This window comes from Neodiprion fabricii, chromosome 2 (genome assembly GCF_021155785.1).
Source record: "Neodiprion fabricii isolate iyNeoFabr1 chromosome 2, iyNeoFabr1.1, whole genome shotgun sequence".
Classification (NCBI taxonomy): domain Eukaryota; kingdom Metazoa; phylum Arthropoda; class Insecta; order Hymenoptera; family Diprionidae; genus Neodiprion; species Neodiprion fabricii.
In genome coordinates, this window is record NC_060240.1 from 22457566 (window position 1) to 22485477 (window position 27912).

The 27912-nt window shown below is 34.2% G+C and overlaps 1 protein-coding gene across 1 annotated transcript in view; it reads left to right on the top strand.

Moving 5' to 3' along the window:
- The first annotated feature begins 666 nt into the window (after positions 1-666).
- Positions 667-27912, top strand: part of LOC124175504 (5-hydroxytryptamine receptor 2A) — a 162878-nt gene continuing 135632 nt past the window's right edge. Inside the window, exon 1 of the mRNA XM_046555841.1 lies at positions 667-1623. The gene's annotated coding sequence lies outside the window, so the exon portion shown is untranslated. The remainder of the gene's footprint in view (positions 1624-27912) is intronic.

Sequence of the window (27912 nt, forward strand, 5' to 3'; positions counted from 1 at the left end):
TGTATTCACAGAATTCTATTGCCTGAAAGAACCTTAGGCTAACTTCTATACTTTTTGTTGAAACCGCCGCGCGCCGCCATTGTTTCACTTTTGATAAAAAAAAAAAGAAAAAAAGAATCTTCATAGCAAGATAGCGGCTTTCGTACTGATTAATAATCTTTTTAGAAATTTTGTTTCAGACAATATTTACGGCCATAATCGTGTACACCGTGAGGACTCCTTTTTTTCTAAGTCATTCACAGCCTTATAAAATAAACATAAATAAAATGAAAATAAACGTATGAAAGTTTATTTTCTATTCTTCACGAGAGCTTCGATTGGGCATACAAAAAATCAGACGGATCATCGTTTTTTATCCATCGAAAAAAAAAAAAAATCGCGAAAATCAGCTACTCTTCGATCCGTTACACTAGCATGGTCCCTCAAATTTGTCTATGATGAGAGAATCGAGATGGATATTCACCCACATCAAATGTGTATCGAATCTGTAACACGGTGATGATTTTATTAATCTGTGGTCGAACGCACGTTTCGCCCCCCGCTTCGTAAGGGGCATCGCGCATCTATCAGGAAGCGCTTGCGCGACGTCGTCGCGGAACTGACGCGCGTCGTCGGCGACGTCGGAACGCCGTTGACGCTCACTTGAATTCCCGTCGCGCGTCCGTCAGCCAAACCACTCGGTGAGCCTAGCCAGCTAAGGACGAGCATGTCGGGATTATTTTTGGCGCGTCTTTTTGCGAATTTCATAATAACTTGAAGAATATTTTCCCACCCAAACTTTTCTCCCCGATTCAATCGTTCGTCCGTTGCACAAACTCAGTCTTCCTGATAATTTATTCGCGTTTGTTTAAAACTTTTCTTTTGCATTCTTCGCACCTGCATATCAAAATCGAATATGGGAGTTCATGACTCGCGGTGTGTTTCGCGTTCAAATCTTCACTTGTTTGTTTTGCATTTGAATCAAGTCACGCGTCCTTATATCACTGATCGTAATAAATGTATATTGTTACCAGTATAATAAACCTTGAAATTGCTCATCGCTACTAACTTTGTAATTGTACGGAAACTAAGAAAACAAAATTAACCAATCCATATCATTATAAGTATGCGGGCTTGTTGCGGTAAAATATTTGAAATTCGTTAGCTGTGGAGCAGTATTGGTACATAACTTATCTCATAAATGCTGTGGAATTGAAATCAAGTTAATTTTGAAAACTGTGTAACGTTGTCTTAATAAGAATTGGCGAGAAGAGAAAAAAAAAAGAAGGGAGAATCGATGAGTATTCTGGTGATGAAGTATTTTGAAGTTGCCGTTTCCCTGATGACGGAAAACCCGGAAGAAAGGAAACGCGTTTAATGTATGAATAAGTGAATGAATATCGCGACACGCAATAAGACCCTATATGCCCTTGTTCTACCATATCACGCAAACGCTTTTATTTTCGTTATTATTGTCTGAAATGCCTTTGTCCGATTACTTTACATTGGAGTGATAAGTTACAAATGATCGAAAGTTTAACTGTCGAAAAGTGAAATAGGAATCAAACTGTTTTACACGACGCACGGAATGGAAGTTTGATCGACGAGCTACCCCCTCGGGACGTTCTCCGTTTCAATCACAAGGTAAATTATCAATCGATCACTATTATTTTCCCTAATATTATCAGAATATACATTCCAGGTTATCGAATAGAATGAGGTTTTTTCCTTATTATTATTCTTCTGCCGGCTCTTCTATATATTTACGTTCGTTGGATAAAATCATTGAACTCCATTTCGGCTAAAATACCAAGCTAATTGATTTGAGTTATATGCCAAATTTGGTGAAATGGTACGTTGGGAGTGACAAGAATGAAACGAAAAGTAGCGATCTGACAATGCGATTTTCGATTTCAACGATGTAACTCATGTTATGTTTCATGTATTCTCCACGTATACTCAACATAAATGAGAGGTCTACTTTTTCAAGATAAAATTTTTCTCTGGTGTGTATTAAGTTTGTGTAAAAATTGGCATTCGGATTTTGATGGTAGATTAGCAGAAAATTCTTGTTTTCGTGGAAAAGTACGAATTTCGAGCATTTGTTTGCATGTGCTGTAATTGCAATAAGTAAATAAACAAAATTTGAATTTTTTTAGACTCACAATCAGAAATATTTCGGGGACCACGTGGTACCAAAAAACTGTTGTTACCAAAAAAGTAGTTTGAGAAATAAAAATTGATTGAAATGAATTGGAAGGTTAAGGACACAGTGACATTTTCGTTACAATTCAGTCAAGGTGTACTTTATTAATTAATGATTTCGCGTTTTGGGCGAAAATATTAATGATACGTGAAAGACGTTGACGAGTTTGCGTATCATCATAAAACGCTTATTCAAGCTTTAATTCTCACAATTAAGATTTTGTATTGTGATAGAATCTCATTATTATCCACTTCTTAAGTCTTATGTTCATGATAACAAGGGAGTTTCGATGCAGTTAGCACGCAGTTAACTGAGCGGCTCAGGCCTAATTACATAGGGACAATAAAATTAAGCTGAAGTGTAAGCACGCCTCAAGCGCGTATTATGCTCTGCCATCAGTTAAAATTTAAATTAAGTTCTACTTAAATTCGAGTCAATACGTTGAAAGAGGGTTGGGGTAAAAATATAGAAAGATCGAAAAATTGACGGGCCAAAATATCGAATTTTTAAAGAAGCTAAATCTTAATTCATAGAATTTAAAAATGTTGAAGGTGTGGAGAAGTAAAATAATAGGAAGGTCAGAACATAGAACGCCGAACTGTAGAATCATCAGAATCCCTCTCGATACTAAAGAATCGTGTATAGAATCTCGATTTTGTCGTTCTATGTTTTGTCGTACTGTATTTCGACTTTCTGTACTTACAATTTTCTATACTAGGACTATCCACATTTTTAAATTTTATGAATAAGATTCTTGCGTGATAATTTTCTTGCGTGTATGAAAATTTAATATTCTGGTCCTTTTGTCGATTGACAATTCTAATTTCTCACTCCTTACCGAAAAGTAGGTTTCAGCAAGTTTGCATTACGGACGTATTTGCAAAATTGACAGAAGTATAGATAACGCATCGAATTCATCAAAACTGCGTTCACTCATTCCGAACAAGTTTCCAAAATTTTGCATAGTTTCCATAGTTTATTGTTATTGCTTGAATTTACACCGGATTTATAATTAATATTGACACAGTCCTTCATCACATGACAGACAAATGTTTGTAATCCAACAAAATCTATATTTTACATTATTTTTTCGGTATTCATCGTGAGCGAGAAAATGTTTGTGGAAGACGTCGTTAAAATTCAACATAATCTCATACAATTCATTCACAAAGAACGAATATTGAAAATCAAATTAAATTCTGTAAGGCATGAGAAAAAGTCCTCACTCGTATAATTTTCATTGGTTCAATTGAACGTCTTAGAGTCAGCAGCGTGTTAATTTTTAGACTATGATCAAAATATCAAGAGATGAATCGTTCTTCGCAGTGAAAATCTGTTTTATTTTGTGAGGAATAAATTGTTAAGGTATTATTTGGAGTAAGCTGTATCGGAAGACCTGACATAATTTAGAATTCACAAAACGATCAACCAGACTAGAGGTAATGTCATTTCTGTGATTGAATGCCACTGTGAACAAATTTGTCTATGTATAGGATTAAAAGTTACGTATTAGGTACATCGTGTTCTGTTCAATATGTAAGGCGCGACGAGGAGAACGTATATTATTCTGGAACAGTTGTCGGAACCGTAATATCTATGAAATCACATTAGGCGGGTGTAACCACACGGAGGGAAAGAATTATTTCAGTCAAGTGATATCGTCTGATTCAAATAAATACTATAGTCAAACGTGGCGAACACGATACTTACTTATTTCACCAAAATACTTTTGTCGGACGAAATACTTGTGATTTAATGTAGAATTGAATCGAGTCTTTGAATGATCATGCAGACTATCAATTTATTCACGACACAACACGGCGTCAGTTTCTTGCGATAATGTGAATATTGTATAAAGAAAATGTGTGGTTGAAATGACTACAAATTTGATTTAACGCACCTCAATCTTTTGGTTTTAAAAGTATGAAATTGTCGTGTCAGAACAAATTAAGCTTGTTTTGATTCATGCTTTGTTGAGTCAAGAATTCAATGCTGCAATCGTTGAAACAGGTTGTGAAATTTATTCTTACAAAAATCTTTCGCACTGACTAAACATTATAATTATTCAACTATTGTTGAATCAAGGGTTTCGCTTGACTAAATTATTTTTACAAACTGACCAAATCGAAATTGTTGAATTGCAGTCATCGTATTTGGAACAAATAAGAGATACTAAATTGAAGGGAACGGACTCCAACAAAATCTATTTTCTTCATTCAAGATTTCTTTCTATGTACGAATATATACTTAATGCAGCTACCTCTCACTCACTTTTGTTTCCAAAATTTGAAACAATTTCGTCATTCAAAAAAGAAGGAAAGTGTGAGAAACACGCAATGAATGTTTGGACTAAAAGATTTATTGCTCGAAAAACTGCTGATTTTCCGTCCGACATTAATTACGTATTCCATAACGCTCGCAAAAATTCATATTCATGGTAGTCATGTTTTCATTTCTATTTTTAATTCATTCGAAATAAAGAATGCGAGATATTTGCGGGATAATTTCTCTGAAGCGCTGAATTTTCCGGCAGATCGAGATATAGCAGTGAATGCAGTAATATCCATTACGCTCACGGCGTATTTTACGCATGAGAAACCGTGGTGTTCGTGAGTAACGAATCGGCTAAAAAGTGATATCGCGTGTTTCAAATTTTGGAAAATTTTCGGTGTACAATTTCTAAAATCCACGACCCTGAAAATCGTAGAATTGGATAGTATGCCATCTCAAACAAGATTACTGTCAATTTTCATCTCTTATAGACTAAGTCTGAACAGTTGTGTCAATATTCGAAGAGAAGAAATACTTTGTGAACATCGGATATAAACGAAAAATAATGGATAGATAACATAAAAATCATCGTGGTCTTTGAATGTTTTTATTCATTTTCGTTTACAGTGTATTTACAATTTGAAATACTACGAATTAGTATCGCAACTTTCATTGCAAAATAGCGTGTTTCTCTTATCTATCAAAGATACTGATATAGTGATACTTACCTCATGTGCTCACTTCAAATCTTTCAGTTTTTTGTTATAAAATTCTTCATTATGTTTCAATTATCAGTTGTGGCGAACGTCAACAACAGAGAAGAGTAGTAATATAAGGCCGCTTCTGGCTCAGTAATTTTTAAAGAATTTTAAATTCAGGGATATACTTTAAACATTCCATAATATATCTACAAATAATCTGGAACCAAAAAAACTCGGCAGTTGTTACCAAAAAAGTATTTTATTGAATAAAAAAATTTGCAAAGAAAAAGGTGGGACGCTGAGCACCTCAGGGTGCATTAAAGGATTAAGGGCATGTACACAAAGGATTATTTTTTCCGAGAACAACATATTTGAAAAATCGATTTTTACAATTCACATAGATTTAGTCAACCCTTTATGTTAAATAATGGAGATATTTCTGAAAAGTGGGTATCATCGAAGAACAAAGCTTACGTAAGGATTCTGAGTTTAAATCCATAAGGATACCGAATGATTTGAAAAGGTGTTTGATTTCGATGTCAAAAATTGAGGTTATTTTACGTTACGCGTAAATAATTTCTACGAAAATTGGACGACTTGCCACGTTGGAGGAAATCAAATAATCTTCAAATGAATGAAAATGAAATTGAATTCTTCTAGGATATATCAATGAACAAACGAACATTGTTCACCTTTTATTGCTGGTCGAAAATCTGTTAATTCACACAATACTTAAGTCATGCTGTGTTGACGATAGATCTTACTTAAATGAGAGTAGCAACAATAACAATGCGTTCAGGTTATAAGAAAATTAGAAGTAACAATTATTCGAAATATTAGGTAAACCAAAGTTTTATATGTAGTGCAAATCAACTAAATTTAAACTGCAATAAATACAAATAAAAAATTTCTACCCTTAAGGTTGATAAGTTGACACAGAATAATGGCTGAAGTTTAAATACGTTTGCGTGATTGTGTAAATGCGTGAAAAAAACGCCGGAGCGCTCAGCGTTTCTTTTTTCTCAATGCGGCTGATATGAACTTGGCCAGGAAACATTGAAATATACAATCTGCTCAGATACGAGCTGCAAGCTTCGTACAGGAAGCTGTTATAAAGATATATGTCATTGCAGAGATTATCAACTCGCCGATCTTTCAACAGGGGAAGTTATTGTAATCTACCCCGAAAATAAAAAGTTCGTTTTTCACTTGAATTCTTTACCCGACGATATTTCGAAAACTAACAAATGGATTTAGATGATCTTGATCTCAATCGATGTGTTTCATTCCGATTTGGAACTGAATAGATTCCGATTAGAATCGGTCAAGTGGCGCCCAGGTTATTTGTAAAAGTAATTTTTTTTTCAACAATAAATGGAAAATGATCAGATCAATTTTAATGAAATTTCATTAATGGCTTCGACTTTGATTAATTTACAACTGATTATTTTTTTAGTAAAACTGGCAAACTGCACAAGTTATTTTTTGCAGGAAACCTCTTGTTAAACAGCAGTAACATTAACTAAAATTTCAAAACATAGTATGTACAATATTATACTGTATATGGGGCAGTCCATAGCATTTCGACCTGTGTCTGACCCTTAACCTCTTGGATTTGCCCCGCGATTTTTATAAGATTGTTCTCTCTTTGAAAGGCACTCGATTTTTTTTTAGGCCTTTTTAACACGACTTCAATTCTGAACAATTTTTTAAAACCATTCTATTGATTGATACAATTTAAAAATCTGAAAAAAATTCTGAAAAATCATGTGTCAGATATCAATTTTCTTAAGCTTAGAGCCGGAGTATAGAGATTTTTCCTTCTTACAGTTTTCAAACTTTTTCCGAAAAAAAAAACATAGTAAATTAGAAGCGGAAGTCATTCTACTATAGATGGCTGCTGAAACAATTTGATGTCACACAAGATTTTTGAAAATCGTTCCAGATTCTTAATTTGCGTCGATCAATAACATGGTTTTGAAAAATAGTAGAAGATTAAAACTCTGTCGAAAAAATCTTTAAAAAAACAACGTGTACCTTTCAAAGTGAGAACAATCATAAAGAAAACCGCGGGCCAAATCCGAATGGTATAGACTGTCCCATATAGATATACATCATCTCTAGTAATTAGTTGTTGCCCATCTGTCTACAAACAGCATGGTCCTCATTGTGCTATAGCGATCAAATTAACATTGATATGCATAGATATCGTTCAATTCACGGTTAGATTTACGCTCAATGCGGTTTGATTTACCATGTATAAAATCTCTCCTGTTGACTACGTTCATTCATACTGTACGGAAGTAAAGGAATTCTTGAACCAACAAAATAGATTTTGTTGAAGTCCATTCACTTCAATCTATAGTTAGGAAGCTGGCTGCCATTTTGGTAAATGATTTCTTCGTCTTTCATATCGATAGGGATGAAAGTTTAGATTAATACAAATCGGTTTGGGCCAGTTAATTAAGGTCCTACATCCCTGCGTTTTTGAGTTACAGCGCTTCAAAAATTTAAAAAAAAGGGGGTAATAAATCATGTGTCCGTGTCTGCCTCTTGGACTGATGGTCAGAATCGTCCTCAGAACGTTGAAAATCCAGAGGCAGACATGCAGGGCCCTGCATTATCACGGGACGTAGTTGTAAAAATGTAAAAAAAAAAGCTCTACTAAATCAATTGTTCGTCGTTCTAGTTGCGTCCATTCGATTCAATAGGGCTACCCGAATACAAAAAAAAGTTGGCAGACATTTTGGTCACTGATTTTGAGGTGTACCATTTTTTGAAGTTCACGCTGAATCAAGGGAAAGTGGGTATTACGGCTATTTATTGTTGGTATTAATAGTTGTAGTATTAATATATTGTTCAATCTTTTTTATTGAATCCAATTAAAAAAATGAAAAAAAAACAGTTTATTACAACGTTAGAAGACGCAAATAAATTTAAGGATGTATGTCATTGAGCGTCCCAACCAAAAATTGTATACGATCAGACTTTTCGTACTTTGTTACTTAATAAAAATCTGAAAAAATTAAACAACATTCGGCAAGCTATGAACAACAATCATCAATAATAATATTGCCCAAAAGTTATTAACAAATTGTTTAAACTAATAATTATTTAACAATTTATTATATATGTATAGGTATATACCTGCACATATATCTATGTATGGGTATGCCCCAACTCTCTACGAGTTATAACGATCTCACTTTCTTCTCTCTAAGAAAGAAAGACAAACTATACAGTTCATTTTATACCTGCGGGACGGCAGGTAACAGATTTAGAACCCGAATATTTGAAATATGTTTTTATAATTGTTCCTATCGATTGCTTGTATGTAACATTAATTATTTTTATTAACATTTTGTAGGCGCAGAATTTTTTACTTGTGGCTTGGCGCGAGCGTAGAGTTGAAAAAAAAATTTATATTCAAATGGTCTGCCTTTGGAAAATCAGGGGTCTGGATGTCTGTCTCTGGATTTTCAACGTTTTGAGGACGATTCTGACCATCAGTCCAAGAGGCAGACACGAACAAATGATTTAGCACACCATTTTTTTTACATTTTTGAAGCGCTGTCAATTGACAACTCAGCGCTACCATGGTGGCAGAACATTTTTCTGTGGCCCTTCACATTGTTTTTAATCGAACAATTCAGGTCTGCCGAGCGAACATTTCATATACTAGTTTTTAAATCATAAAAAAAACTTATAGTATATTACACTACTAGGGCCGAAAGTATGAATTTCCTGCACTGCGCGGAGTAGGGCCCGAGGCGAAGCCGAGGGCTCCACGGCGCGCAGTTCCGGGCTTTCATACTATCGGCCCGTGTGATGTATACTATTTTTCTTCATAGCCGGTCGAAAGTACGATAGATAAATATGCATATCCTTTTTTAATGCCTGCCCGACATTTGTGCACGAGCAAAGCGAGTGCTGCTGGTCGGGGGCAGGCATCAAATACAATTATACTGGAAGAAAAATATAAATTTGAACAAATATCTTTATTAATGAATTAAAATTATAATTATAAATAAATAACAAATATATTATTTATTGTATTAGCATAAAAAAGAATGAAATTATTAAATTTATATGATAGTACTGTTATAAATTATTATTTTTGTCATCTTTCTATTTATCGCAATCGAAATAAAAGTTGTTGATGATATTTCCATGAAATGTACAGTTTTGATGAATATTACCCGGATTTTGATCAGTAGTTGGATTAAAAGAGATTGATTGTGACGTTTGTTCGCTAATACAATAATCGGTTCCGATGATTTTAATCGGATTTTGCGGTAGTTTATTGTCTTTGTTTTTTGAAAAAACCGAAATTGGTTGTTTTTTTAAATGACGAGGTTTTATCATTTGTTTATTCCTAGGTTCAAGAATTTTTTTGTTGCTCGCGGTTCTGAAAAACACCTGTGGTGACTTCGATATTTCAGGTTCATCAAGTTCATCAATGCTAGCAAGATCCTCATCATCAATTTCAAAATCGTCAGAAAAGGTGTGCAAGTCTACTTTAACATGTGAAGGTTCATCAGAATTTTTTGGATTTGTTATTTTAACTGAACAGTCGTTTTTCGCTGAACTTGTTTATGGTTCTGGATCAGTTACAGTGGATGCGGCTATACATATAGGTTATGCTTTCATAAATTTTTTCTCGATTTTTCATCGAATTCTCCACGTATCCTATAAAAAGTTGAATAAGATTTTCAGAAACAAAATAAGTATCATTTCAGTACCTATTCAAGAACTAAATATGAATATAATAAACTCATTTTTAACGATCATATTATAAATAATCTGATTAAAAAAATAACCTTGTGCAATATTTATAGATTTCCATCCTCCTAACTGTTTCAGCATTGTTATATTAGCACCTGAGTTAGATAATAATGTCGCGCTAGTTCTCCGAAAACAATGTCCAGTATACTTTTTAGAGTTGGGCAATTTTAAATAAGATGCTATCAAGTAAGGCGTTTCACCGATTTTTTTTGTTACCGATGACTTGCTTCAGGCATTTTCCATTATAATATTTGATAAAATATCTGTTGGTAAAAGGTTCCTCAGGTCTCAAAGAGCTGTATTGCTTGACCTTGGGATAAAAATGTTCCCCAATTATAAATTTACGAGGAACATCATTTTTCGTTTCGCTAACAGAAACAAGATACTTATCACCAAGATCTTCGATATTATCCAATTCAATTTTACTAAGCTCATCACATCGTATGGCCCCACAAATGCCAAGTATAAGAATCACCTGAAATAATAATAATAATTATTATTATAAAAATGAGATTTTGATTTAATGAAGAGCTTGATAAAATTAATTTTAGTACCTACCTTTGTAACTAAATGTGTGAGGTCTGGTGCATTATTTATAAAGTCCATTATTTGATTCCACTCAAAGATTAATGACTTTTTAGATTTATGTCCTTTAGAATTGTTTTTAATAAAACTTGTCAAATTTTGAAATTTATTAATGTCAATATTTTCGTTTGCACTTAAGGTCTTTTTTAACATTGATCGAAAGGACCATAGAGTTGGAGGACTTAACCTCTTACTCAATTCTTTAAAATATACAATCAAATTAGTCTCTTCTGAAGTTGACACAGAACTTGTATGGTCTATCTTCCATTTTTTGTACGCATCGTAGACCAATTTGTACCTGTCTGCTGACTTGTTTGGTAATGTGCCGGTTTGTATTATTAAGTCAGCCTCTGCATCAAAATTTCTGATCACTTCTTCCTCGTCCATAGATTCGTCACTCGAGGTGATTTCACTCGTTGTATTTTATTTTTGAGTATCTAATTAAAATCTAATCAATATAAATTAAAGAACTTTAAGGTTATCTCTCGATCCTGCGGAAAAACAATAAAACAGTTATGGTTAACTATGTGGTAGTAGCCAGCAATGACGGCAGTTGTGGCAGTCTCGCGTACCGGCATGCACGAGAGATATGTTTATTTCCGCTGTTGTAGAGGGCGCATCCATAGCGTTAGCAAGGCGCAAAAGTTGGACTTTCTGCCTTGAAATCAGGGCCGAAAGTACGTACTTTCGACCGAGGTATGAAGAAAAAGTATTTTATTGAATTAATTAAGTATTGTGTTAGCCGTCTTTGACTATAGCATTTAGTTGAATCAAACGAATATCACTTTAAACAAATAATCCTTTGCCTCTGTGAATCAATGGTGCATCGGAGAGAAAAAAATCTATAAAGGATTTTCTTTAAATGGCGTCTCGGTGATTGTGCTTTTTTGAATGGAATGTAATCCGAGACCAACATAAGGATCGGTTGGGCGAATTCGATTTGGTCATAGGGTCTTGATAGGATAACTCGATTGGAACCTGCTTTGTAACAACGTAATGCGGAAATGGCAGGGTAAACCTCGTCAGGTTCTCGTAAGGTTATTCAATTTGATTCTCGTAGAGTAACCCTATCAGATCAGTACTTGTACGTCTGATTGAAATTCGGAGATACAATGAATCTTACAACTAAACTTCTGAAAGTGCAACATACTTGATTTATTTACATCTGTACAGAACGACTCCAGATACGGCATGACACCGTATAAACCGCATTTGGGAAACTTCATCACAGTCGATGTCGAATAGAATGTCTTACCTGGGACGAGACTTTACCGAGTTTCTAAACGACTTCAGGCTGACTTCCGGAAATCACTTGAGCACAGGCTTAACGGCCGTGTGAGCCATGCGAGAATCAAGGCCCGGACATGACGCGTTAGCAAACACCCAAAACTAGATGATATAAAATCAGTCAACTGATGAGAAAAGAAAGAGGCGGAGAAAATTGTATGGAATAATAGTGTTAGGTGCAAGGCAGAATTGGGCAGCAGAAATTACTTTCGTCATTTCATTACCCGTAAATTACAATTACTGTGAATAACTGTAATATTTAGTAACTAATTACAATTGCGGGAAATAATTATAAATTTTGATTCACCAATTACAATTAGTATAAACAATTGTAATTTTATGATTATCAACTACAATTACTCTAAATAATTGTAATTTTTTTGTTGTCAATTAAAATTACTTGAAAAAATTGTAATTTTTTTGCTATTAATTACAATTACTTGGAACAATTGTAATTTTTCTGTTATCTATTACAATTAATGGAAATGATTATGTTTTTTTTTCTAATTTCAATTGTTTTTCATAATTTATTTAAACAAATTACCTTTGGAAACGTAATGTCGAATTCTCAACATAATTTCAAATTCCGAAAACATCGGGAACTTCATGGAGCTTACATATTCACATTGACTGGTCAAGCAAATTATTTAAACAAATTAATTTTTCAAAGTAATGTGAAATCCTCGATCAGCTACCCAAAAAACTTTGGTAACCATAGCCCATTCACATATTGACTGTAAAAGACTCGTTCCGATCACACCATTTGAATACTCCAAAAACGGAGTAAATTTATTTGTCTATTTGTTATTATTTCACAGGAATAACGTTAGAGAAAAAAATTCAATTGGACCACATCGTGTGGTTTACAATTACTCAAAAGAATTTTAATAATGTCTGAATTAATTACAATCACTGAGGATAATTGAAATGATTTCTAATTAAATTCCAATCACTGAAAGTAATTTTGATAAACTTTGATTAAATTCAAATTACTCAATGTAATTTTAATGAAATCCAATTCAATTACAATTACTGGAAATAATTTCGATGGACTCTGAGTCAATTACAATTATCAAAAGTAATTTCACTGAACTCCGATTCAATTATTATTACTGAAAATAATTTCAATGGAATTCGATGTCATTAAAAATTATCCTTAGTGATTTGTAATTGTTAATTTTTTATTACAATTTTGCCCAACACTGAGTGCAAGGATTTTTACTTTTCAAGTTCAGAGTATAAAAGTAAAAAATTACTCAATACTGATCAAATTATCGATTACCCAGTGCAGATGGATTTTGTATTCAGCAATGCAATGAGTACTAAGTAATGATGTGCTTTGTATTTATAATTCTAGTAATTTCAAAGTACTGCGATATTGATGTACTTGGTACTTGTCAGTGCTGTAATTACAAAGTACATAAATAGAAAAATAGGCTGACTTGGTAAATCCATTTTTTTCTTTCAAACATGATTACATGTGATCTTATCATTTTAAATTTACGCGGTTGTATCGTTCATGCTAGCAGCTGTTTTATTGATGTATACATAAAATTTCAAATTAGTTCTGATATTCACCATATTTGCCGGAGAAACTTTAAACTTCTTCTTTATTATTGTTATAATTTCTTGATCATTTGTGTTTTTACTGTTATATTTTTCAGAAAATGAACAAATTCTTCCCCAAAAATGTACGTTGCAACTAGTTCGAATTTACAGCTGAATATTTTCTCATATAAAATAATCTTCAGGTATTTAAGAATGTCACAAAATGCTAAATTAGCATGTTAGTTTTTACACTAATTGTACAACTTTAATTACTATTTCCTAATTCACAAAGTACAAAATATAGTTGCACTTAGTAGTTTCTATTTCAAAAAGTCCGATATAAATTTGTACTTAATATTTTGTATTTCATAAACTGCGAAGTACATCAGGACTCGATATTTAGTCAATTTCAAGTACATAAGTATCATTCGTAATTACTGAGGGTAATTTAAGTACAAATGTACTCAGAGGTTGCCCATCCCTAGTTGGGTGAAACGCACAGAGTGCCAACGATGCAAAATCAAATGAGTAGGTAATAATTAAACGAAACTATAAAAGATCTCGAAAATGATGCCGACCAATGTGTACTTGGGGATAGGACTGAAAGGAACACACGCAAAAAAACTAAAACTAAACGAAATTTGTTCGAGGCTAACGGATCTTACAGTATCTTGTACAAACAGGCTCGTGAAAGGTCGATAATATAACATAAAATTCACGGTAACTGACCTTAATAACTAATACAAAAATAACTTGTAAAACATAACTCACGATAAAAATAACTTGTGGCAAGAATAACTCGTGACAAAAATAACCTGTAATAAAAACAAACTTAACCAAAAATATTATTGAATAAAAAAGAACCGAAATCACAACGCACCATCCCGTGCGAAAGACGCGGAAAGTGACTGTCGCAATGCAAAGGTTAGATCAAGTTCGGCCTCCGTATTAATATTGTTGGTTAAGGTTCTTTTTGTTGAAGATTATTTTGTCATAAGTCATTTTGATTGATCTAATATGGCGGACTGAAAATGTGAAAGTGATCGGAATGGCTCGAAAATGCACACTGAGGAGTCTTTTCAGCCACCAAATATGACCCCAGAAACCCCCGAGTAACAAATTTCAATTGAATAGGATCAAGTTTTGTACTTTCAGTGCAACATATTGGATCCAGCATCTTGAATTTTGAATTCCTGACGTTGGATTCGTTTTTGGCAACCCCGAAAACCCAATATTACCGAGTTACACTTCTCTAGTCCACATAATCTTCCCACAATTACATTTATTCTGTCAAAACAGGCTTTCAAGACTTTTTTATTTATAGCGCTCATTATATTCGCGGAATCTTCATAATATCTCTTAAAACCTCAACATTGACATCCTAGAAGCTCAAATATGCAAAAAAAAAAAAAAACGCCAGCAATAATATCTCAAAAATTAAATGTAAGTTTTGAATCACCGATTGAAAAAAGTTGTCTCATATATATATATATATATATATGAGACGCTGTTTCGCAAAGGGTTAAGAGGATGCTGCAGTCAGGTAACTTATTTTGACGATCATCAAAGCCTACGTATCACGAATGTAAAACTGCCATAGTCAGCGCAATTTCATGTGCAGTGCCGAATGAGAATACCCGAAAAATGTTGCCAAGAAGTGTATTCCTGTACCATATATTATAGGAGTACGGAAACTACAGAGTTTTTGGATACACTTGATCGGCATTTTCACTTTATTGGTGCGTAGGCCTCGATGATGCCACGACAAAAGCAGTGACATTTTACTCTCAGTAAAAACTGACTGTAGCATCCTCTTCAGAGATACACTAGCTTTCACGTTATCACCAGACAGAGGTTTCTCCCTCTAATCCTTTCTTCGTTCCACTCCCTTCTTGTATAACTCTCTCTTTCTTTCCTTCTTCCTGTCGCCTTTACTTCTTTTTCTTTCTTATCCTCTTGTGAAATTATACGTACTTGATTGAGTTTCGGTGATCGGTGCCAGGAAATGAGACTCGGGCCAGAACCATAAAGACCTACCGGGAAAGAAGATGACCGTCCAAGCGAAGGGTAAAAAGCACGGCGTGAATCTGAAGAAGGGAAAAACAGCAGCGAGTGTGTGTCTGTGTGTATATGCGCGCGCGCGTGTGTGAGAGAGGGGGGCGGGGGAGAGAGAGAGAGAGAGAGAGACAGAGAGAGAGAGAGAGAGAGAGAGAGAGAGAGAGAGAGAGAGAGAGAGAGAGAGAGAGAGAGAGAGAGGAACAGATTTATTCGACGCCCTGTGACAAAGTCCCCTCAAGCGCGTAATCCTTGTGTGCAATGTGTATAGACAAGTTTTGTAAAACATAGTATCAAAGAATATACAATCTTACTGCTGCTGTATAATAGATAATAAACTATAAATAATATGAGCCGAGGAAATATATTAGTCATACTGCAGTAGTGATACAAGATTTCGATTACAACGTTCATGAAAATATTATAAAATAGTAATAAAATTATAAATAAACGATTTGAATTGGAGATAATGCAGGGTAACGAGAGAGGTGCTCACTTATATCCAAATTGATACGTCCATACGATACAATATGAGATCAATAAAAATATTATAAAAATATTATCAGAGTAGTGCAACTCGTGGAAGTCGTGAAAATCGTGAAAATTATGAATATGATGAATATTGGATTTCCGAAGACATTCCGATACCAGTCGATTTAATGTGAATCGTACAAAACAGAGTAAACGAGTATAAAAATAATTGCATGGATATATTCAAAAAGGCAGGGCATTGCAAATGGGAGAGGATAACCAAGACATGGATAGGAGCCCCTGTCAATGCAGGTGCAATTACGGTAATTTCACACGTCGATGGATTGCAGGAACGATTTCGTATTCAATTTCTAATAGCTTCATTTTTTAACTATTTCCAATAATTTAATTTCGAAAATTCAGAAAATCGCGTCAACGATATGGTACACTTAACACGTGAATCCCAGAACGAAAAAATATCCTCGCTAAGAGCTAATTACACTTGATAAATCTCGGTTTGATACAGATTTTCACCATGAAAAATTTCGTGGAAAAAAAATTAAGTGTAAAGTAGAAAACACAAAATCTCATGCTATTGTTATGGCGAAAGAGTCGTGACACAGCATAAGGAGTTGAAGTAAAAATCCGAAAAAATTTGGGACGGTTTTTGAATTATTTGGGATGGATTCGAGGGTCCAGATGAAAAAATCATCAACAGTGTACTTAAAGACCATCCTAGTATAGATGTTATTCAGAAAATCTGCATGATCTATGGAATATTAAATTCATGCATTTGATCATGATTCATCTATCATTCCAGTCTACAAATTTAAGAAGTCAATCAAAATGTTCAACTTTTCGTACAAAAAAATGTTCCAAAAATTATTATTTTGCACTTCATTCATAAAGCGGCAAGTATAAGGCTATATCGTACTACAAGGTAAACCGTAGTACTATTCTTTAGGAAATGATATATAGGTTAGGTTATAGTAGGTTGGGTGAGATAACTATTAAAGTAATGTATTTACACGATACAGCCTACTCTCTCTTAAAGGCCAAAATATATCTAAAAATATCGAGTTTTCAATCTATTTTCCGTGATTTTATTGAAACTCACAAAGCATAGTTTTTTTGAAAATTAAAGTATAATATTTTAGTCGCAGAAAAATAAAAAACTTCATCTCTAATACGTAGTTGCTTGGTAGTTTGTGGGATAATCCATACACTCTCGACGCAAGCATATGACCGAGGAAGCGTGTGGATGAAACGATATATCAAGTTTGTGTTTTATTCAAAAGCAATCTACACGATATGTCGTTCGTGAAGCGAATTTGTCGCGTCCCAGGTTCATTAATCCGGAGAATACAGCGAGCCTTTCGCAAGTGAAGCGACCGAGTTGCCCCTGTGCTGTAGCCGGAAAATCTCCAGCGTTAAAGCAATAACACAAAAATGTAATTAGCGCGACGATTAATCTGTGATTACAGTTTCGAAGCTCGATGCGAAATCGCCGATAGATATACCGACATATTACTCAGCTACGTCTGGGGCTAAAAAACATGCACCGTGGACGTTGGCCGGCGAAAACAATTTATAACTCTTGGCCCTCCAGCCGCTCGCGTGTCACCCTTCTTCTTGCATGCTGCGTCGGAACCTAAATGCTTTTGCCATTTTTCATTCCCTTGCCGTTGACGCGCCGCGAAAGATGGATTGCCTATTTTTCTTCTTGTCAATATCAATGTCTGCACATTGAAATACACGGCGTACAGGTGACAGTTTTTGTCCTTCAAATTGTCAACTGATGGACGGAATCAATCCAGCGTTGATGTCAATTGAATCTTGGGGTATAAAAATCTTTTCCCACGGTAGGGTCGAATAAGAATCAGATCTAACCTCACTACCCATGATAAACGAAGGTAAAGGATTATTTTAGTCGAGTGATATACCTTTGATTCAACTAAATGGTATAGTCAAAGTCGTCGAACGCAATACTTACTTAATTCAACGGAATACTTTCGTCGGACGAATTACTTGATCGAATGGAAATAAGCCTTTGAACGGTCATGCTCTGACTGTCAATATATTCATGATAACACGGCGCGAGTTTCTTGTAAGAATGTGAATTTTGTATCAACAAAATGAGTGTCTAAAATTACTGAAAATTTGATTGAATACACTTCAATCGTTTTGTTTAAAAAATGTGAAATAGTTGTATCACTACAAATTAAGCTTGTTTTAACTCATGTTTTGTTGAATCAAGAGTTCAATGGTTGGAGCAGATAATAAAATTTGTTGCTGCAAAATCCTTTTGCACTGACTGAACGTCAATGTTATTTAAATATAACGTGTCCGTCAAATCATATCATTCATAATTCTGGTGACTCCAAATTTTGTGAGATTTAGCCGACATTGAATTGAGAATACCCGAAAACTCACTGTTGTACATGGAGAAGTATAAATTATAACAACATATATAGTTTTATAATAGTTTCTGTTCATTCGTCGTCAATATCAATTTCAGTGCTCGAAACTTGGTTCTAAGCGTTTGACTTCGTAGTAGACTCCCCGGTCTTAAAACTATCTCTAAAACTATTTCCATAGCGAGAGAGTTCACCGCCTAGTGGCCGTTTATAGTAAGCGTATACCGACGATTACAATGAATATATTCTCTACTTATTTCAAAGCATGTGTTGTTTCTTTTAGCTCGTAAGCAAGTTAGACTGACTGATTCAATCAGTTCTGCCAAACAAGCTTCGGTTAGATGAATAAATTATGGCTTTCGACCGATGTACATTTTTCGTTAGATTCATGTACTTATTTTATTTGAAGTACCTAGTCCTTTCTGACAACTAACATGCGACTTAGACGAACAATGCATAAACTTTAAATGAAATGATATTTAGTTATCTCAATTTTGGATACACATTAAAAGGTTCACTCGAATCAATACTTCATTCGATCGCGACAAAAAAGGTTTGTGTTGAATCAAGAAACTCGCTTGACCAAATCATTTTGACAAACTAACTAAATCGAAATTGTTGAACTGAAGTCATTATGTTTACAACAAATAAGGGATACTAGGTTGATGTAAATGGACTTCAAGAAAATCTGCTTTGTTGATTCAACAATTCCTTTTCCTCCGTGTATTTGCAAGGAAGGAAATGAAGCCGCACAAACTTTGCCCGTAGAAGTCGTTAGTGGTTTTTGAGCTGCTCTGAAATCAGAGCTGAGAAAATTTAACGGGATATGAAAAGTAGCATGGTGAAAGGCTCTCTAAGCTCCGCGGTCAAACCTCAAAAGGCTACTTGTATAGAGGATGCTTGGCAGAACCACAATAATCTCTTGCAAACTGTCTGACGAAAGAACAGAAGTCTTAAGAGGATCTTGGTCACTAAATCTTCGCTATTTTAATAACGAACTTGCATGTGTACTTTCGGACACGAAGAGAAACAAATCGTTAAATCAACCAAATCGATTTGGTTGGGTAAAAAATTGTTACTTCAGTCAATATTTTGTGCGAATAAATATACCGTATTTGACGTAATAAATTCTGCCAGATCAAATCAACTAAACGAGTTATTCGGACCATGCGGTTAATTAGATTGAAAATTTGATAGGTCCAAACAATATTTATTTGTGTCAACTCAATGATCCTGTCGAATAAGAGAGTACTTGCGGTTGGATGCGCGCAATCGCTTCAAGTAAATATTTTTTTTATTAAAACAACTTTGATCCTCTTGAATCAACCTATATATGTGATTCAGTAAATAAGTTCATTTCGTCAAACTAAGTGTATTTTAATCTTTCCGTTCAAACTTATGTATCATTGACTACGTACGGTTGAATGAACTTACCGTGCTTTTTGTCAGGAACTTTTGATGATTGGAGGAAATAAATTAAGTTTCTCAGTCAAAATAAATCTACACCTTGCAGATACCACTTGTTTCGTTTCCAAGTCAGCGAAAATAATTCGACCAACTGCAAATACTTTTCTTGATTCAAATCTACGTATCAGTCGAAACAACAACACAAATGTTTTCATTGCAAATAGTTCAATAAATCCATCTGCAATTACGAATAGGCTAATAAATTTTGCTACTTTTGAATATTTTGATGATCGAAATAAAAACCTCAACACCCACTGTGTGAAGCAGCTGGAAAACATGAAGGTAAAGAAAATCAAGTTTTCAGTGTGTTAGATCAATCACATAAACGAAATATTTATGTCGAATAGATATTTTGTTGATCGGGGGCATTTCGTTCGTTAAATGAACTATTTCATCTACTTTTTCACTGCCTTAAAATTGTTGAAATACTGATGCAATCGTTGTATTTTTTTATAAAATCTTTTTATGTTATCTGGCAATAACTTCGTATCACTAGGATAAATATATCTCATCATCTAAGCGAGCAAAAGTTGACCCGAAGTCTGTGCGATAGTCTGGCGTAGTGGCTAATCGGAGATTGAAAATGCGTTTTATCTGACTTACGAAAAATTATATTTGCAGGTTATTCGCGTTAGTGTAAAATCTACCAACTGCCGTAATTAGGCTAAAAATTTCAATTTTATTTTTGATTATAACCATTCCAAATGATTGCAGGACTTCCTTTAATTCTATTTAGTCTCGTAAATCGAAATTTATAGTAATCCTAATAGAACATTACCTTACTTCATAACCTGAGGATTTGTTTATCCGAACGATATGAGACTACAGTCAGCAAATAAGTTGTTTCAATTAATGATTGAAACACTATGCTGAACTGGATGTTTAATTGCTTGTAGATAACGGTAATTTTTTCAACCAAATATTCAGTTCAGTTAACTGAGATTTTTTTAAACTAACAGAACATGATGTTGCGTTGATCGAACATTTGACGGATAAAAAGTAGGATATTCAGATCGTCAAAATGATTTTCATATCAACTATATAATACAGCTCGTTCAACTTAATATTTCGTTGACTGAACATCTTCCTATTTGTGTTAGATAATAATTTGGTCAATAAGAGTAGTTGGCGCAACTTATAAATTGTTGTCAGAACCAAATATTCGTTCCGCTACCCGTGAACGCCGCATTAACTTGATCGAAACCAATTTTTTTTTTCTTTTTTTTTTCTACATTCACTGATTTTTTTCTCTCAGTGTAGGCATTCGAAAAGGTTTTAAAACCAACTACGCAGATCTGCCAAAATGCGTCGCATTAAATATTAGCTCAGTATTCAACTTTTCATTGAGCTTCTTAAACTTGGAGTGGAACTAAGTCGCGTATATAAGATTAGCACCGTGCAGAAATGAACGTTGTAAGATTTAACTGTGTAGGATTGAACAGTGTAGAGCATTCCTTTAATCACGTGTAGCTCGAATTGCGCGTGGAACAATTTTGTGTCGGATTAAGCATCTAATTTGATGAATTATCAATTTCGAGTTACCTACTTTTCTCGTAAACATAATACTTAATGTGATTTTTGTGACGATATATATTACATTTTTCGTTGAAAGAAATTTGCATTACGCAGTTTCAAGCACATTACCTGCGGCAGAAAAATTTAGTTGGTAACATTTACTGAAATGTGATACAGAGTTCATCTGGTAAAACATGTGGAAATGATGGAGATTGACAAATGCAGCCCGCTATCGGAACGATTGAGATTAATCTGGCGTGATTAAAAACAGTTAGGACAGCCCTGTGTCTGATCAGAAATGCGCCCACGCAATCTCCGTCCCAGTTGTATCCACCGATTTACCCCTTTCTACGGCATCGGATTCTACCACCTTGTATAATGATCGCACCCTTGCACCGGAGGTCTCTGGTGAAACACGGAGGGAAAAGAATTCTTGAACCAACAAAATAGATTTTGTCAAAATGATTTATTGTTAGTCAAGCGAATTGCTTGATTCAATAAAAGCCTTTCTTGTTGCGATCGAGTAAAATATTGATTCGAGTGAACCTTTTTATGTGCTTCCGAAATTTTATCAACTAAATATCATTTCACTTGAAGTTTATGTATTGTTCTTCTAAGTCGCACGTTTTGCGATAGAAATAATTGAGTACTTTAAATAACAGAAGCACATGAATTTGGCCAAAAAAAAATTTACATCGATCAAATGCCATACTTTGTTAATCTAACCGAAGCTCGCTTGGCGTAACTGGTTGAATCAGTAATTTGAAATAAGTAGAGAATATATTCATCGGAAACATCGGTATACTAGTACTATGAACGGCCACTAGGCGGCGAACTTTCTCGCTACGGAAGTAGCTTCGTAGATACTTATGACACCGAGTAGTCTGCCAGGCAGTCAGGGACGACTAATGTAAAATAAAGTCGATATCAGACCCGTTACAAACGGATAGAACATAATTCCAAGTTTTGAGTCATCGGAATTAACGTTGTCAACTGTATGTGAATGTTTATTATCGAATTTGGTCGAGAAAAGATTCAGGAGTTGCAACAACTCGTTGCACAAGGAAGGAGATTCAAAGGTCGCTAGTTGTGAAATTTTCGAATTATTCGCTTTTATGCGCTCTCTATTAAGACGCAAATAAAATTACTGGTTTAATAAAAATGTGATTAATTTTAAAATTATAATTATTGAGCATTGGTTTTGTTCTGAATTGTGTTGTTACATGGTGTAACATATATACGAGCACGCGCGTAGGCTCCGATCGAGCAACTGACTCAGAGGTCGCAAAGTAAGGTGGAGTAACTTACAGTTACATCGAGAATCGATATATTTTGACGCGGAAATGCAAAACTTCGAATCTTATACAAAATACGTATACGAATCTTATACAACGACAATAAATAATAAAAAAAATTTCACACACATTTAATTTATGGTTCTTCATACACAATCATAAACTTTCGAGTTCAAGCCATTTAGGGGTAAGGCAGATTTTTAAGCATTTTGGTCACAGGGATACCTAATTAATAGGGTTCCGCATTTTTGGTATTTTATTAAGTGTATATTGAACTTGTTTTTTTAATCAAATTTTTAATAAATCTATTCAAAATTAACAAAGATATGGGCCTTGACTTAACAACTAATAAAAGAAATTCCCCTCCATCGTGGCGTCGATATATATATATATATATCTCGGTGAAGGGCTGTCTGAAAATAAAAAACAAAATTTTATCAATATCTAAACAAATATAACTGTGGTTGTCCGTGGCCGTTTTTTCTACAAAACAACGACGGATTAGAATTTTTTTCCAATTTCCGTTTTTTTATTCAACCTGTTGCCATTTTGCAAATAATCGAAAAACAGCCACGTACGATAACTACATTTGTATAGATATTGATAATATTTTGTTTTGTATTTTCAAATAACCCTTCACCGAGATGTAAATGCTACGGTATAGGGAAAATTTTGTTATTAGTCGGTCGTTCAATGCCCACATCTGTTAATTAAAAAAAAATTTCGATGACAATTTATATAAAGCAAGTTTGATATACACCTCATAAAATACCAACAATCGGATGCCAATATTAATCAGTTATCCCTGTGAAAAAAATGTTCACATTCGATTATTTTTTCAGTCGTTATAGTCGGCTTCTCCATTGAGTATCGGGTAAATCCCACAAAATTTTGGGACCTCATTTTGTGCGCTTGAATAAGTTCTGATGGTCAGCACTGCAAAGATTTTTGTAACAACAAATTTGATCAACTGTTTCAACGAGTGAACTCCTGGCTCAACAATACATAAATAAACAAGCCCAATTTTTTTTGATACAACAATTTCATATTTCTAAAGCAAAACGGTGGAGGTACGTTCAATAAAATTTTTAGTCATTACTGTAACACATTTTCTTGACACTAAATTCACATTAATGCAAGGAACTTACAGCGTGTTATCTTGAATAAGTTGAAAGTCAGCATGATCATTCAAAGGCTTGATTCAATTCTTTATCAAGTTCTCCCAAGTATTTCGCTCGACAAACGTATTTGTTGAATTAAGTAAGTATTTTGTTCGCCGCATTTGACTTTATAGGATTTAGTTCGATGAAACAGATATCACTTGTATCAAATAAACCTTTCCATCTGTGTAATTTGTTATCACATACTGAGTTAGGTGTTGTTGTCGTTTTATTGTCAATAAAATGGAAGTTTTTAACGACTGAGAGAATATGTAGGTAGCATAGAAAAGGGATGATTTTATTCTCTACAGTTTTCACCATGAGCACATTACACTGCCCAGTTTCTGCGGCCATGATTAACATTCGACTCATTTTAAAAAACATGCGGAACGACCGATTGTTCCCGCTCAGCTTTCAAGTTCACATATGAGGGATTCTCCGTCAACTCGGCCACTTTTTTTTCGACCATCTCAGATCTGCCCCATTAAAAAAATGAAGCCACACAAATTCTGGCGATTTTTCGGCGATATTGTCACACATATTGGAAGACTCTGTAATTTTTGCAGTAAAAAAAAGGATCCTTTTTGAATAAAAAAAATTATTTCTTCCATTTTTGGTAAAAATGCAGCGTTACCGGAACGTAAAATTTTTTTTTAAAAATTCCTCTCGAAAGCTAACAAAAAACTACAACTTTTATGTAGACTCATTTTTTTTTTCAGTTACTTCAAGTTTCCGAGATATATTCATTTGAAAAAAAACGACAATTTCTCAAATAATGAATTAAAAAATCTGAAAAAATTCACGTAGAGTACCTTTTAGTAGTACTTTGATATAACCAATTATGGGGCAGATCTGAGATGGTCGAAAAAAAAGTGGCCGAGTTGACGGAGAATCCCTCATATAAAGTACACGTATAACGTTTATTCGTAGAGTAAGTGTATAAAATTCACACTCGGTTTTTGCCATACTCACACACGCAACATTAGGTCTCACGTCTTATTTTAGCAATTTTCTCATTAAATGTCGTATTTTTTCCAAGTACGTTCTCAAATTGCTTTTGCACCGTTAATTCGGATGCTTTGAAACTAAGGCGGAGGAATTGTAAGACAAAGGTCTGCGAATAATTGAACAAAATATGTACGTAGGTATACAGACGTTGGTACACGGTTAGAAAAAAAAGTAGAAACTGCAGGTCTACTCAAAGCTTTGGGTTCATTCAACTACTTTGCAATGTATTACCGTGTGAACAAAAAGTAAAAATTATAAATTGAGTTTTGATACCACAATTTTAATGTTAAAATTTCAAAGAAGTCTGTCATATTCAATAAGAGAAATGTAAAAAATAATGCAAATATAGTGGACCAGCTGGGCCATTATGTTTAGTTAAATTTTTCCAACAGTGTAGATGTGAAACAGAATCAACTCATTCAGCAGTTTTCCCTCATTTCAAACCCATATTCCATGTGTTCCGAATCCCGTTTCACGAGGAAAAGGGTTGATATTCAATCTACACAGTACAGCTTATAAAGTCTGCCCGGAACTAAAGTTTGGAGGCAAACATAAGAGTTGTGAATTATGGGCTTTCCAGAACTGCACCACTGATGAAAGGTCATGTCGAATGTTTTCAAGTTGGGGTGGCTTGGGCCACCCGTCATTCCATTTTACCCGCGATACTCAGAGTCTGTACGAATATATAGATCGCAAAATTGCTACTGCAGTTGCAGATCCAGCCCCGGATTAACCGTAAGACTAAAAAGGCTATAGCCTTAGGCCCTCGAAATCTTCGGCCCTTCAATTTGCAAAGTTAAATCTTTCAAAATAGTACCTGGATTATAAAAAAATTGGGGTAAGTCCGATTTCGAAAAATTTCCCGCATAAAGTTCGAGAATTTAGTACAGATGTGGACAAAATATCGTGAATGGCCAATCTTTTCCCCAGTCGATTACGTTGGCAATGCAGATTCATGTAACTGCATGCTGAGTCTGCATTGACAATTTAATCGACTAGGGAAAAAATTAGCCGTTCGCGATATTTTGTCCAAAATGTGTACGGGTTGAAACGGAACGCTTTCTCAAACTATAGCGCAATAAACACGAATTCAGATTACACGGGCAAGCCTCGAGCTAAGAACACAAACCTTGGAACACAAAAAATGTGAAAGATGAAATTATATTAAACAATCATTATTCAACTTAATACTCAATGTTGTAATACAAAATATGTTTCCCAATACAATACCATTTTATCCAAACTTAAGTACATACGAGAACTATTATAATAAGACGTTTTTCTTGACCTCAGTGGATTTAATTTTCTGTCTGTACTTTTTAAATTTAACTTATCGGACCTTGCACGACCGACTTTCGGTCTTTTTTTTTTTTTTTTGTAGAGCAGCCTTAGGTATCGTGCCTCCTTAATCCAAGCCTGTGCAGAGCTCAGTGTTTTCGAGATAAAATGCAATTTTGATCCGGTATTATCTGTGCACGCCGGCAAAAAAATGGGTTCTTATTGAACTACCAAAACCGAATTTTTCTTGAATCCCGGACACAGCTTCGAAATAACATTTCAATGGTCCTTATCCAATTGACGCCCGAACTGCTTGTTCGAGACAAGAACGATTTTTCGTCGAGCTTCGAGATATTTTTATTATAAATTAGTTGGATTGAAAAGAAAATTATATTACAAAGTATCTACTTTCAAAATTTTTATATTAGTATTGTAGTAGATGAAAAAAACTTCTCTTTCTTATCAGAAGTTTTGATAAAATTTAAAATAATTCCATGAAGCAGAATAGTAATGTTACCTAAGTAAGTATGAAAAGAGTTTATTTATTATACAATATATGGTAAGCAAAGCTAGAAAAGATTGTAATGCTCAATCCCCGACTTTGCGGGCCTGAATATTTTTAATTTTTTTCATGATTGTCCTCACTCCAAAAACCACAAAAAATTCGATTTTCAAATATTGTTTTAAAATTATTCAAGTTATCGCAAAAACAACAATGACTTAATTCTTGAGAATATTTACACAAAACTTATGATAAGAAACGATGATTGCAAAATGAAAACGCGAGTGAGCTGCAATTTTTTCTGTTTTTTCCAGAGGGGTATGAGGTTTTCATGCTATCAATTTTGAGGTAATTACTAATACAGTTATTTTTTCAACACCTGCTTGGAAACTTCAATTTTCGAAGCCTCTGAAGCATGCGCGAAATGCTCCATTTTCAAACAGTGCCGTTGCTTTGGATTTCTCGAAATTGAGTAATATCGCAGCACAGAAAAAAAACTTTTTTTTTCAACTAATTATATGAACCGAGATAAAAAATTTCAATCCTTTCGGAGAAATTCGGAAAAAAATTGACTGCTACTATCGTTATTGTCCTAAAATCGTCGTTTAATAACGTGTTTGTGTACATTTTCTCAAATATAAAGTCAGTGCTGTTCGTGAGGGAACTAGTTACTTAATTACTAAAAAAATAGTGTCCAAACAAAAAATTATTTTCTGCAAACTCTCGTAGTTCTTGGAGCGAGAGCTGTCATCGATCAGAACAATGAATAAAGAAAAAAAATCCGAAATAGTCAAGGTCATAAAGTGGGTGGTTAGGAAAAAAATGTTTATTTAGAATTATCCTGATTTACATTGAAATAATGTGACACGAATAATAACATGCTACAAATATGATAACTGATACGTCAGACTCTCTAGAAAACTTGCCAAAAATCACTAGTTTGTATTCATTAAGGCAAACTTCACTTCTCCTTTAACCCTTTAAGTCACATATTATTTGCCGAGTTAACTCTTACAACAAGATAGTAATCCATGGTTTTTGGGTCGCTGGTTACGGATATGAAATCGGATTTGAAAAATTCACGATGGCCGATCCAATATGGTGAACGAAAATTTCAAATTTGATTGAATACGGTCAAAAAACTTTATACAGAAATTATTGGGGCTACTGATTCGATTCATCATACTGAATTTTCAAAATCTGATTTCAGATTCACAATCACTGGTCAGAGTTATATGGTCCATCATATTAGATCCGTCATTTTGAATTTTCAAAATCTATTTTCCAATTCGTAATCAGCGACCCCAAAATCTTATAATTTATGTGAAAAGTGTATTTGTGTAGAGGGGTAAATTTTAATTTTCACCATTTTTTGTCATCAT